Raw genomic sequence first — 15161 nt, 5'->3', positions numbered from 1 at the left:
GTTGGATAAATATTGCGGGACAAATTTACCCTGATGTAACTCCACTGACATCAGTGAACATCAATGGAACTACAAGGGTTTGGCTCTTTTTCAACAAATATATTGGCCACAGGTGTTCCCCTATCATCTTCTGATTGCTGATTTTGAATTTTTCTAGAATACTTTTCAATGATAGTAAAATATTTTCAAAAACTTTATCCTAGTTTATTTAGGATGCCTTTTTCCTGTGGCAAATTCAGTGTGTCAATATTATTACGTGAACCATGTACCTCAGAAATTTGGTGTAAATAATATATTTAGCAGCCAGGAGCTTCCATATTTAAAAATCTGTTCACATTCTGCTAGTGACCAAAAGTGCAAAACCTCCTACACAACTCCATTCCATTCCATACTGTGACTTGCTTCCACGTGAACTGAAAAGCATGTTGTACACTAGCTCTTTGGGTATTTCATGCCTCCTCAGTGGCGTATTTCTGTCAAAACTCAACACATAACACTTTCACTTCACTCACTGTATATGGGAGATTGCAGCTATGTACACACAAACAGACAAAAATTGCAAAAGTGCACACACACTTCTGTTTGCACATAGCTGAAGATTTAGCCCCTGGTATCTCCATGCCAAGTGATCATTTACATGCCTAATCAGTCATCAGTGCACACATAATGCACAGTTCTGGTAATCACGGATGCAAATTATGAGAAAAATACTATGACACTTGCTCACTGCAATCAAAGGGACTATTTGTGTAGTGAGGTAATACTCAATATGTGTAATGATGGCAATATCTGACTGTTACCCACATTTTGGGGTACCGCTTTCTGAACACCAGACTCTATTGTCTTTCACAGTTATGTTAAGCTGTACTGATTAAAACTGTAGCTTTAGCTACAGTTAGTTTAGTCTTCATGTAATGACAATCATAGTTGTTATATAGGTTTATATTATGCTGAATAAATGGGTTTTTAGGAAGTCTGGTCTTGACTGGGTCAGTCAGAACAAGATAAATAGTTGCCACAAATATGCTATAATGGTAGAAGTAAAGGTTCAACACTGATCAGATCTGTCAGAGGTGTGACTCTTCTAACTCTTTTCATATCAAATTTTCACACAGATTTGTGAAAGGTCAAAGAGCAGCATATAGTATGAGCTTCAGGGCCATTATAGCAGCAGCGATCTGCCAAATTTTTCAACATCAATGCCCTTCTCTACAAAAGAGCAGTGTGGAGTGTAGTCTGGAAATGATTTTGTCTTAGATCTGCCCTTCCATTTCTTACTTTCTTTTGAAAAGTTCCTGCAGGATTCAGGATCACTTTCACATGTTCTTGAATGACAAATTGATAGCGATATAACTAAAGAGAAATCACAGCAGCAGGTGGAGATTAGGTGTAAAATTGCTATCCATTTTGCAACATAGGACCTTCTTTAGGCAGCTAGTGTCTATGTGTGGTTGCTTTCACCATCAAATATTTCACAAGGTTCTTGTTTCCTAAAGTAAGTGATCATTGTGTCTCAATAGTGTGTTGTGACCTCATCAGATGGAAAACTAGGTGCTACTTCTGGCATGCTGAGGTACCTACAGTTTAGTCCTAAAAGTTTTGCAAGAAAAGGATATTCATTTCCACTGAAAAGCTTTGTAGAATATATGTTGAGGATAGTAACAGCTGCTCTTTATTAACAAGAAGGCCTCCTACCATGTGTACTGCTAACCCACTGAGTTAAGGTCAAGCTAAGTAGCAGTTTTTTTCCTGCATTGTTTAAGAGCTTTTAAATGAAACCATATTCGAAATGCAGTCAACTCTGGTAACATTATGATTTTCACAAACAAAGGTAGAAGAGGTACATGGGTTTTAAAGCCCTTCTTTGTTTGTTATTTAACTGGTCTTTCCTTTTCTGTGTTGTAACATTAAGTCCCTTTTTAATCCTGTGACTGCTGGGGACTTTTTGGACCAATTCTTGCCACTTCTATTCACCAAGAACTGAACCTTACTCATAAGAGTAGTGTCAGAGACTGGATTTACAATCACTGAGATCTCCAGAAATTCTTATGGTGCTGTCTTTTATTTACTTATATATATACACAAATGAGCAACTTCTATAGTGTTAATATATATATATTAACAACTTGTTAATATACAAGTTGCTCATTTGTGTATATATATATATATAAACTATAGAACTTGCTCATTCAATCTGCTTATAGATAGATAATGCAGACTGATGATGATGTAACACCTATCTTGACGAGATCGGCTTCTAGCACAGCGCAAATTTGGTATATTTCAGAAGAAGACAACTGATTTTGCTAGCACAGACTGCATTCAAGACACTGCCTTTTCTTTCTCTTCACTTTTCTGTTTATAATGGGACTCTGTTCCTCTGTGCGATACACCCGGATGTCATGGTAATGAGTGCATCATAAACTACTCAAATAAACTATATACAAATAAATCAGGAGGGCCATGCAAAGGTGGAAGAGAGCTGAGGGTCCATCTCTGTGCTTGGACTGCTTCCAGCCACTCTGCACTGGGTGAAATAGACAAGCATACAGCCAGGCCAAGTTCAGAAAGGATGATTCTGATTACCTGACAGTAGCTGCAGAAGAGAGGACAAGTTCAACAGTCAGCTGGAGTAAAGAAGAGAGACACGCAAACTGAAGAGAGAGAATGCGAGTGGTACTGTTGTCCTATTTTCCCTCTTATGGTCTCTCTTGCTGAATTATTGGGGGGGATGGGCTTTATCCCCCTAAGCCACCTGATCACCACCACTCTGGCATGTGATTAGGGTGACCAGATGTCCCGATTTTATAGGGACAGTCCTGATATTTGGGGCTTTTTTTCAGTATGGGCTCCTATTACCCCCCACCCTCTGTCCCAATTTTTCACGCTTGCTGTCTGGTCACCCTACGTGTGATCATGAAACGAAAGACCCTATAGTAAGGCATCCATGGGAGGATGGGACTTCCAGCACCCCTGCAGCAAATGTAACAATTTGTATAATGGAGATGCTCAGAGCCATTGAACCAAATTGTAAACCACTGTGTATGATAGAAATCACTTCAAGCCAAAGAATGCAGCAACACCCCTAGTGCCAGCACCTATGATTTGCTGAGAGAACCATATCCAAATGTAAGGGTTCTGCATATAACTTAATAGTAAAAATTATCTGTATGGTGTGGGCACTCACTCTTTTTCTTGTATTCATTGTAATATATCCAAAGAAAACAATCCAATGTACCACCTGTAAATATATAGATATTAATGTTCTTAAAAAAAACCAAAAAATTGAAAATATCAAAAATATGCATTTGTAATTAAATTACTTGTTTTTAGGACTTTGACAATAATGGTGCATATGGATAAGTATAGAATCTTCGTTGACTGTTTTCTTTATAATGTATGACATAATGTATGACACAACTTACTGCTTTCTAGTAGAAACAGTCTAGCCACTGCAGGCATGGGACAATGAAGGTGTATTTTTCTATAGCTTCTTGTGCCCTGCCAGATTCTCAAATGGGAGTAAAGAATAACAAATTGCAATATATTAATGAAACTGCAAATGTTCAGTTCTAATCAGTTGGACCACTACCACACCCCACATTTATGTTTGTTTTCTGAAACAGGATTGAAAAGGAAACCAGAGATCATCAAAAATATTTTTAGTACATGATTTTTCTGCACTTCAGTTCTTGGTACACCAGACCTTTCCTCCTACCCCAAGCTTAGACCATTGGTGGCATTAAGCAGGAATTAAAATATGAATGTTACACACATGCATTCTTGCCTTTTTGGGGCTTATATCACTAAATTAATCAGAGTAATTGTATCCATTAACAGAATATAATTCCATTGGAAGAGATGGCTAGCGGTGAAGAAATGTGGATGAATTTGTAAAACTTGTCCTCACTCTCTGGGATTGATTTGAAATAGAACAGCTTTTTTTCCATCTGTAGGGAACTCAGTTCCCACCAGTACTATGGATTTTTCCTCCATATGAAAATCTTACCCAGCTCACACAGTGCTTTTGATAAAAGTATTTTCTACTTTGAAAAATACCATGAGCAGCTTTCACATGATGTACAAGATCTAATTGCTTTACTCATCACTCCATGGCAGCTGGTGCTATGTATTATTACCAGCCGGCTAGCATCTGTCATGTGCTGAGTGGTTATAGCGTCTCGACAAAATCAAAACTGAAAAAGCAACACACAAATGGAGAAGAACCTTATTACACTGCTGGGTTTTCAAATCAATTCAAGCTCCAATAACTAGTCAGGACTTTTAGGCTATTATCAGGGTGTTTCTTATGTGGGTCCAAGTTCTGAATACAGCTCCAAATATTTGAATTCACCCAGCCATGACTAGTCTGGAAAATTATTGTAATGGCCTGGATAATGAACAAAGAAAATAGCATCAATGAAGTACAGTTATATGCACCACTAAAACAAATGAATTTTTAATGGAACTTAAAAAGAAAACCTGCCATGTTGGAACAAATCTTCTGAAGGGCGAACTTGAAATAAATACACTACACAGAAAAAAGAGATGGCTTAAAGGATCCATGATTTGGTTTGATTTTTAACCCTATGAAATAGTTATTTTAATCACAAACTAACTCATATGCTAATAAAAATAGGTGCAGTGTCCTGTGTTAATGACAGAATGTCAGTCCTTTCTTTAAAATTCCCTGGTACTGGTTGGTTAGTTGTCATCATAATAAATTTTCATAAATGGTCTATGTCATTAAGTGTAACATTAAAAAAGCACCACAGAGGTAAAAATGTACCCAAAAAATGACCTTGTTAGTACTGAAACTAACAACAGGACTCCCATTGACTCCAGGCTTCAGAGCAGGATATGACATGGAGAGGCCTCTTTCAGGACTGCTAAATGACCTCATTATATTACTTGGCCTGTCTGCAGCCTTTGACACAATTGATCTCAAGGTGCCATCAATCTGCTTAGTAGACCTCACCAAAATAGATGGCCCACACTACAAATGGCTTCAATCATTCTCAAGACACTCAATCAACAGCAAGAGAGGAATAATTTAAACATCCAAATGTGAATGATAATTTGGATTTGTGCAAGATTGCTTTATTAGATGCCCCTGAACAACTTCCTTGTAGCCACTATCATCTGTCTCATGAGATTTGTGTAATTCACAACAAACTGCTAGTGAAAGCAAGAATTACTGTCTATTCAGGCATACATACAACACTGTACAACTCTCCATCACTGGAAAAGGTACTGTACTTCAGTAACATTAACAAGACTTACTTTGTCAGATGATATAGGCAAAATGGGCTTGATCCGACAAAATGCTGAGGGAGGCTGAACACCCTAAACTCTCATTCATACCAGGTAGAGTTGAGTGTCAGATAAGGCCATACATCCCCATCCCTTAAGTAACTCATGTAAGGTTGAACTGATGTCATGGAACTGCATCAAGAATATCCAGATTTTCATATATTTTGAGATTTGTGTGTGCAGGTAAGTGGCTATGCTGGTAAAAGCTTGACTACATTCATTGAAAAGTTTGAGAGCCAGTAAGTTAAAACCTGGGAAGCCTGAAAGGTTAAGAAGAGAATTCTTATAAAATAGTTTATGTAATCTTTTGTCACATGGTCATGGGGTGGGGGTGGAGCCTAGTGCAGGATTACACTAACCAGCACCAGGATTGCCATTTTAGTTGTTTTAAGCTATCCCTTAAAGGTTATATATTGATATATCATTTCTTGTGAAAAATAAAGGTTATTTTGTTTAAAAGAATGCTACCAAAGATTTTGCCTTTTTCCTCATGATCAGTCAATGATGTCACAATATTACCTCAATTATTTAAACTGCTATTAATCCTTCTCATGACACTTCAGGATACAATGGGCTTCCATCATCTTTCTCCAGTACCTTATGTGTCACATTGCAGTGTCTTGAGAATGGGACTGGTCAGCATATAGGATCATGAGTCTGTAACTGAAAAACAACATTTTTATTGTCTGACATATAACAAGGGCAAAACTACCTTATAGCAATCATCTACTTTATAGCAACCACATCACTTTTCCTTTAGCTGTGGAGTCTGCAGCTTTTTTCTCAGGAGCACCCTTAGCTGAAATCATATACACTCTGCCAGAAACAAATATTCGGATCAGCAATGTCAGGTTTCAGGTGTCTTTGTGGTTGTCCATAGCCTAAATGCAGCTCTGAGAAAAAAACATTTCATGTCTGCCATGAATGGCATGGCATAAAATGAGTATGTAGTTATTGAAATTGAATCAATTTGGGGGGCTGAAGATGGCTTAAAGTGTTTTTTAAGCTTTTATGAAAGATTCTAAAGCATGTATTTATTTACTCTGGTCTCTGAAGGTAAATACATATGTATTTTCTGAGTTCTAATTAGGTGTTAATTTAGTATTATACAGTTAATTGCATGTTATGTACTATGTTATCATATAATGAGGAATTATGGGCAGCATTCTCTCCTCCCAGGGAGAAACCCAAGGGACGGTAGAAAGTACTTGAAAATAATAATGAATATGCTATTTCTCTTCCCTCCCCCTTTAGGCTTGGGAAGCCTGCAGCTCGAACTCCAGCCTACTGTGTTGTCACCATTTCTGTCTGTTCCTTCATAGTGTGGAAGAGCATTCAAAACCTGATATTTATAATGGTAAAAGCCAATTTTTAAACAAAAATTGTGGGGAGGAAATCATGGGCTAGTAGAATTCTCCATATCTACACTGGTGTGTTGATGGTGCCATTTCTCCCCAGGAGTAATTTGCATCCACCCTAATTCCCACATACACTGCCAGAGTGGTGTAAATGTAAATGACAAGGGCAGACCTATCACTTTTATTTTTCACTACAATTCACCTTTAAAACTTCCCAAGCTCAAAATGAAAGAAAACCCTGAGGTTGTTTCTCTAATACCATAAGCAACAATTTTTTCACAAATAAGCTAATATAATAAAGTTCTCTGTACTTTCACACCTTTCCTACATTCGTTATTTTTAGCTAGACCATCATCACTACCCCCATTAAAAAAAAACATGCATCAGAAGTAATTAATAACTGGCATTTTTCTTTCAGCTTTGATTTGAAGAATCATCTAGCAAATATCTTCCATATCTGAAAGTAGTTTAAGCAATATCTGTAACAATCAAAACACCAAAAGGAAATGTCACAAGAAGTGGCATATGCCACACAATGATTACTGGGGAATTCTTGGCATTTGAGTTCTTGCCATTCAATTCAGCATAAGACTGGAGGAGAGGGAGTAGGTCTGCGAACCCTCTACCTCTCACAAATTAAAAACTGGTTCTTTTGACCTGCAAAGTAAAGCCAGTCAGGAAATTTCAAATTTTGAAATCTTTTGATGAAAAACAGATATATATTAGTGATAATTTTCACCAAAAAATCCCATTTTTGACCAGCAACATAGAAATACCTCCAGCAAAAATGTTGAGGATAGGCTTCTGCTACCAAAAGATTAAGTTTGGTTGGGGCTATCTCTAGAGAGGTTGGGGAATGCTGATGCATCTGAAGAAGTGGGTTTTTTACCCACAAAAGCTTATGCCCAAATAAATCTGATAGTCTTTAAAGTGCCACCAGACTCCTTCTTGTTTTGATGGCTGATTGTGTATTTGTAGAGGACAACTTGACAATCAAGCCTTGGAATATATCAATATTGCAGTAATAATAAATATCATGATGCAGGGATGTCACTTAGAACCTCTTCAACATTCCTTTGGCTCCACAGTTGGATCTAGAGTCTTATGCTCTTCCCCATATTGAGTAGCAGCTTATACCATGAATGACTAGTCCTACTGACATATAGAATCAGAAATGTACCAGCATAACAGGAAGGTGGAACTCAGTGGTCAGTCCTGCATCCGACGAAGTGGGTATTCACCCACGAAAGCTCATGCTCCAAAAACGTCTGTTAGTCTATAAGGTGCCACAGGACTCTTTGCTGTTTTTACAGATCCAGACTAACACGGCTACCCCTCTGATAGTGGTCAGAAAGAATCTCATGCTCTTACTTCATTGTGCCATTCATTGCTTTTTATTATTTCTCCCCTCCCCCTTCCCAGGATAAAGAACCACATTTCATTTTCTGAAATCACAAAGAGCCACTGAGTACAAATAGAATGCAGCACCAAAATGCATTGAACTCCAAACCTCAAACCACAGTCCATCTCTTATTCAATAGTAAGTGCTTCATCAAAGTAGTATTAAATACGGTGAAATGGTTTGTGTTTCTCGATGTTTATAATCTCGTTTCCCTTTTTCCCTGGTGAAAGCATATAAGTATGAAAGGTTCTTTGGAAATTATTAGTCACAAACTTGGAAGAATCAATAGAAACCTGATCAATCAAAATGCCACAAATATATATCGGTACACTGTGTTATTCACAAATATAATTTACAACACTGATATGTTCTGGAAACATTGTAGGGTTTATAACCACGTTAACTTATTACTGTTATCCTTTTCCTAACCCACATTCCCTGTTTGGCATATTTACTTTTGTGTTTTGTCTTAAATTAGATTGTAATCTCTTTGGGGCGAGGACCATGTTTTCCCATGCACTAACCAGAAAAGGTAAGGGTTGCACAATCCTAACCCATACAGTTTTCTGTATTACTGAAGGACCCTGTTTTGCAACCATTATTTGAGTTGAGTGGGACTTACTTATATGAGGGGTTTCCTTGAGTCTCACTAAGTTCCCTAAACTTCCCTATACGTATTATAGGGAATACTGACACATTGGAAATGTAGTTATTTAATTGTCTGATGTGTAGAAGTGATGAAAAAAATTAAAATTTTGATATTTTGACAAAAAAGAAATTTGGATGGGAAAAAAATAGAAAATTGTTGATAAATATTTCAACACTTGCTTGTTTGTCACCAGCCATACCGCTTGTTGGAATTTTTAAATTTTCAAAATATTTTGTCAAATTATAAAAAAAAACAGCAAACATTTTCAAAAAAGTGTTCACTAAATTATTGTACTTGGCTTTTTGATTAGATCTGCCAAGGGACTTGGCAAGTTTCTATGGGTAAGCATTATACATGGCCTATGAGAAGGTTACAAATGTTGACATTTGTTTAATTTGCTATTCAAAGATGCAGGGAATAAAAAACTTGATAATTTTTTTCAAAGGCAGCAGGGCTGCCCATATCAGTCCAATTACCTAAGCCCAGCTGGTTCATGAACTCCAACAGGTCCATTTCATTATCACATGTTATTTTTCACACATCACATTCACTTTGAAATAAACCTGAAATCCTGGGAAGCTCATCTGAACACAGGGAAAAGCAGCTTTCAGTATGGATGTATTTCTTATGTCAGAAGTGATTTTGATTTTTGTTGGTTTGGGATTGGTCATTTCAATATTATTATAGTATCTCATTGGGATAAAAGGTTGTCTGTGGAGAAAGTCTGTAAAGATCTTACAGTTAAGCATGAGCTCAAAGACTTGCTGATTCTTTACAGGAAAACATTTTACTTGGAGACAATTCTTCTGGTATAGCCTATATATTCTGTATGTCTCTTCTGTGCTTATAACTAAGGATATTTGCAGGAAAATTGTCTTTGTTGTTCATCTCTTAATCTCATTTTATGTATTCATTTTAATTAATAATCTTTTGTTTATGAAATCCCCATTGGTAATGCTGGGGATATGCTGGATGTCATGAGGAATTAGGAATTCAACTGAAAAACAACAAGTAGGAATAAACTCCTAAGCAAAAACATTCCTGGATTCATGCAAATATCCCCAGTCCTCCTTATGCACCTGTCTGCAACCAAAACAACAATGCTTAGAGCCATAACATGCATCTTACTATACTTGGGGCATGGTCCTGCACTATTCAAATCAATAGCAGTTTTCTATTGATTTGAATGGGTTTAGGATTAAGCTCTTACTCCCCTCGTGCAGCCTCATTAGGACACATCACAATATGGTCCCAAAGGATATACTGTAGCTGCCAGTATGTAATCTCTACACTCCAGGCAGCTCCTGAAGGGATCTTGGGGCTTGGCAACTGTGCATTGCTCCTTACTATTGGCTGTGCTTAAATGGCACGATCAGGCCCACGGTGATCAAAGGCTGTGTGACTACACTGGTGACTCTAGACAGGTCTAGATGCACAGTTGTGCCAAAGTTCCCACTGAAACCTCTGATGCACATATCATGAGCGAGTTGATGCCACGCTAGCTAGCTTGCCTGAGGGGCGTGGATCAGAGCATGGGTGAGCTGTGGCGTGGCCTCTACTCAGCCACTTTACAGTGTGAATGTGGGTAAGAGGGTGAGCACCAGGTATCAAGCTTCAATAGTCCTTCACTCCAATTCCCACCAAGCACTGTACCCATTTCTTCTAAACTCAAGTGAATAAAGTTACTACTCCCCTTCTATGGAACAGTAGCATTCTGCTGTAGTGTGCAAAGTTCATTACCACAGGTGAAAATGGCAACAGTTCAGCAAGCAGTGAGTTGGCCCAAAGGGCATACCAGAGTTTTAATAAATATCAGGGCTGAATACAGCCAGCAGCACAGCTTCAGGTGGAGCAGCAAGAACATCCACCTGTAACGGCAAATTTCCAGCAAGCTGGATGCGTGTTACTCTCTGAAGCACCCCAGAATAGCAATCCAAAACACCAAAAAGGAAGCAAGACACACAGGTAGATTGTCAAACAAAACATGTGAGAACCATGAACTAGCTAGGTCAGCAACAGTCTGAACAAAACATGGTAACAGTCTGAAGAGCAGATATGTAGCTGTGCACTGCAAGTAACTCCACACACCCAATGCTATGTGCAAACACGCACACCCTTAAACAGGAACAGGAATCCTGAGGTCAGGGAATAGGAGACAAAACTGGAACTGAGAGCAGGAAGCAAGATGGCAACACACACACACGCACCAGTCATCACAATTTCCTTCCCTTCTCCCCAAAAGCTCAGCAGTTCCTGGCCGGAGGCAGCAGATGATGCCAGGGCTATAGGTTATACCTCTGATTCAGCTCAGGGGCTGGGTGCTGTTCCTGTGGTGCAACTTCCCCAGTTGGCCACATAGTTCAGCATCTTGAAGAGTGGCATCAGCAATCCACCCTAAATCAATTGGCATATCTTGCAGTAAAAAGGTCTATCATGTACTCTGCGGTTTCTGCCTACAAGAATGCCAATCCAGTAGAGTTTCTCAAAACAGCACCAGCAGGTAAATTACATCTTCCTTCCAAACCAAAGTCATACTGCTGCAACTGAATAATCGGGTCAATGGCCTTATGATAGAGGCCCAGAACAGGCAAATGATCCATTTTTAAGGTGAAATGTCTTCCCAGTAAGCAAAGTTTGAAGCTTACAACAGTAAAAACCATCACCAAGAACTTTAGCTCAATCTGGGAATACTTTGCTTTCGTTGGGGTGAGAGTATGGGACACAACTGTCCGTCCTTCCTGGAGCAGAACTGTTCCCAGATCCTGATTGCATGCATCAGTTTGAATCACTACTGGCTTCCATGGAACAAAATAAGCATGTGATTGGATTTGACAGAGAGCTTGAAACAGGTTTCTTTAATCCAAACCCACTGTCCCTGGGTTAAATTGCACATCAGCTTGGCAAGGATACTAAAATGCAGCAAACCACAACCATCTTTGTATTGAGCTCAGCCAAGGAGTAAATATAAACCATTACTATCAGAGAGTAACAATAACAAAGCAACAACCTGTAGCAATTCAGGCCTCAGTGCTCAGTTTTACACCATCAGCTGACAGAGAATGCCCTAGAAACTCCACAGCTTCTTTTGCAAAATTGAACTTGGCCACATTCAATTTTATTCCAGCTTGTTGGAGTCAGGTTAGCACCCAGTCCAGAACAGCATTATACTCAGGTAGAGTCTTAGCAAAGATGTGAATGTCAGCTTGGATATTATCCAGGAGTTTAGAGACTATGCTCTGAAATACCTCAGGTGCAAAGCCTAAGCCTAAAGGGAGTCATTGGATATGTCCACACTGCAATTAGACACTCATGACTGGCCTATGCCCATTGACTGGCTCACAAGGCTCAGTCTAAGGGGCTGTTCAAATGCTGTGTAGACATTTGGGCCCCTGCAGGGTCCTAGAGCCTGAATGTCTACACTGCAGTTAAACAGCCCTTTACCCTGAGTCCCACAAGCCTGAGTCAGCTGGCACAGGCCAGACATGGGTTTTTAATGGCAGTGGAGACATATCCATGGATAGCAGTACCTACCAAATGGCATGCTGAAAGTCAGTAACAGCTGCAAACTTTCAGACACAGGTCTTTGCCAATAACCAGATTGGTAAACCAACACAGATCCACCTACCCACCAAGTCACCTCTTCAAAGGTTAGCAATTGAAACTGCTTACATTTCACTCATTTAGTAAGTGTCCTAACATCTGTACACAGTCAAATATCATCTTTCCTTTTGCACACAATCATCGTGGGTGAGCTCCACTCCATGGGCCCTTCCACCTCCTGAATGATACCATTATCTTTCATGCCCTGTAAATCTGCTTGGATTTTGTTCACAGGTGCAGGAGGTACATGACATGCAAGTGATGCAAAGGGCTTGGTGTTCAAATCCAGCTGTGGAGAGAACACATATCCCATAGACAGAACACAATCACCGTTAAATAAATCATGGTCTCTTAACAATACTTTGGGTATCCCCTTCTAGGCTATGTGACATAATCACACCTGAGGTGTCCTCTTTGAGTTCCATAATACTAAGCTGTAATCACAGATCGTAGGACAATAATGCAACACCATTTGCAGCCCAGCTTTTAAGAATGTAAATCTTTGCAGTTAAAGCTATGCCTTTGTAGAGCACAGAGCATACAGCTTCAGCCACTGTTTGCCACGCATACAAATTACAAGCTTTTATAACCACTGTATTTGGGCAAATGTCTAGATTGTTAACAAATGTCCAGAGTGTTAACTTCAGCACCTTATCACCATGCACTTCCATTGTGTACCATTAATTTCCATGATAGAGAATACCAGCTCCAGCACCTGGCCATGGAAGAAGATCACACTAAGGGAAATATCAGGGTCCTTGCTAAGGGTGGTGTCATGCAGCTCCACATCCACAATATGCACTTCAGGCCTCCCGTCTTTGTGAACCAGTGTACCATGGCACACTAACTTAATGTCTATGCTTCCCACAAGCCCAGCACTTAGCAGTTCTAGCCAGGCAGGCAGGGAAATTAGCCGAGTGACCCATACTACCATGCTGGAAACAATGAGGAGCTCATAGCTTTCACTGCCGAGGTCATGGAGACAGAGTAGGTAGTGTCATATGACTCTGGGCGATGGAAGCAGGAGGAGCAGCTGACAGTTTAAGTGTAGATGCAAAGGTAGCAGCAGTCTGAACCCCTTTCAGCCCGAGTGCTCTCAAGTGCCTCACTCTTAGCAACCATTGCATCAAAAGTTAGCATTGTAGCATCTTTAGCCAGTAATCATTTGCCCAGGTGGTCATTGGCTACAGCAGTGGTTTTCAACCTGTGGTCCATGGACCCCTGGGGGTCCGCAGATTATGTCTAAGGGGTCCGCAAAAGATGACTATGCAAATAAAGTTTCAGATCCGAGAAAAAGCATTGTTTTTCTGATCAATCAAAAATATGTGAACACTCCCACCTACAGGTCAAACCCAGAAGTGTTGTTGTTACTAAAGAAGCCCACAGTTCAGCGCCCTTTGGCATGCTGTGTCAAAGACCGTGCCGAGCATGTGCAACATTTATAGCGGAATTCTATTCAGTCAGTTTTCAGTCTAAGACTTCTATAGTACGGGTCCGGAGGCTGCAGGTTGAATCTAAATGGGTCTGAACTTCCATTTGTAATTTTTTAGGGGTTCACAAATGAAAAAAGGTTGAAAACCACTGGGCTACGCCAATCACAAAAATATCCCTGAACAAGATCATAACATCCCCAAATTCACAGTCCTGGGCCAACTGCTGCAAACGACATGCAAACTCACGTATGGTTTCATTGGGCTGCTGGAGAGGTTCAAAAAATATTTTCCTCTTTAACAGACCAGAATCTCCAGTGCTGGAATACTTGTTGAGGCACTTTACAGCCACATTAAAGGAGGACGTGGACTCTGGGAATCCATCATAAATATCAATATGATGCCTTCATAGCCTACGCAGTTCTGCAGCAAGGGTAACCTAGCAGCATTGGAGAGTTGCATGATCTGCACATAGTTCTGAACATTCCGAATAACGTATCGCCAGTCAGCAGCCGAAGGATGAGCATGCAGCATGGGTTGCAGAATAGAAGCACTCATCTCCATAATGTTATGCTCTGATGCAACCAGAATAGCAACCCAAAAACACCAAAAAACAAAGCAAGACACACAGGTAGGTTGTCAATTAAAACATGTAAGAACCATGAAGTGGTTAGGTCATCAACAGTCTGAACAAAACATAATAGTCAGAAAAGCAGATATGTAGCAGGCTCTGAGTAGCTGCACACACCCAATGCTATGCACGCACAAACACACACACACACACATACCTTTAAACTGGAATACTGAGGTCAGGAAGCAGGAAACAAAACAGGCACAAGAACAGGAAGCAGGAAAAGAACACACACACCAGTCATCACAAGGAGATGGGCATTGATCGTACTGCGATTCAAGGCAGGTAGCAAAATGAAGCACATGACATAATTATACAGAAAGGCCCAAGACTCCAACCGGTCCAGGAACACACCTGCCACAGTCCTGTTCTATGAGGAATTCAACTGTACATTTTCAAAGGCCCTCAGTATTGTGACTAATGTGGCTCATAATGTGCAGTCTCTTAGATAATATGCCCTGCAGTGTTTGTTACTGTGTGTGAGGTATAGTGCTGAAGCCATATCATTATCACGCCTCATCCCCATACACCTTCCTTCACCTTTTCCCCTTCCGACACGCTTCTGCTGTTCTCGACCCTAATGGACTTCCAAGGGAAAAAAATTCTCTTAAACATTAAGTTTACTGTTTTCCAAAGAACTACGACTACAGGGAGTGTGGCTTACAGTGCAGACCACATTCTGTAGAAACTTGGAAATGCAAAAATCAGTGTGTCTTTTTGTCTATCCATTTCGCAGCCACACGGATGCAGGGAATGTCCTGGGGAAGCGCAGAGCAGG

This window comes from Mauremys mutica, chromosome 6 (assembly GCF_020497125.1).
Source record: "Mauremys mutica isolate MM-2020 ecotype Southern chromosome 6, ASM2049712v1, whole genome shotgun sequence".
Taxonomy (NCBI): Eukaryota; Metazoa; Chordata; order Testudines; family Geoemydidae; genus Mauremys; species Mauremys mutica.
The sequence above is the reverse complement of the archived record's forward strand: the minus strand, read 5'-3'. Positions refer to the sequence as shown.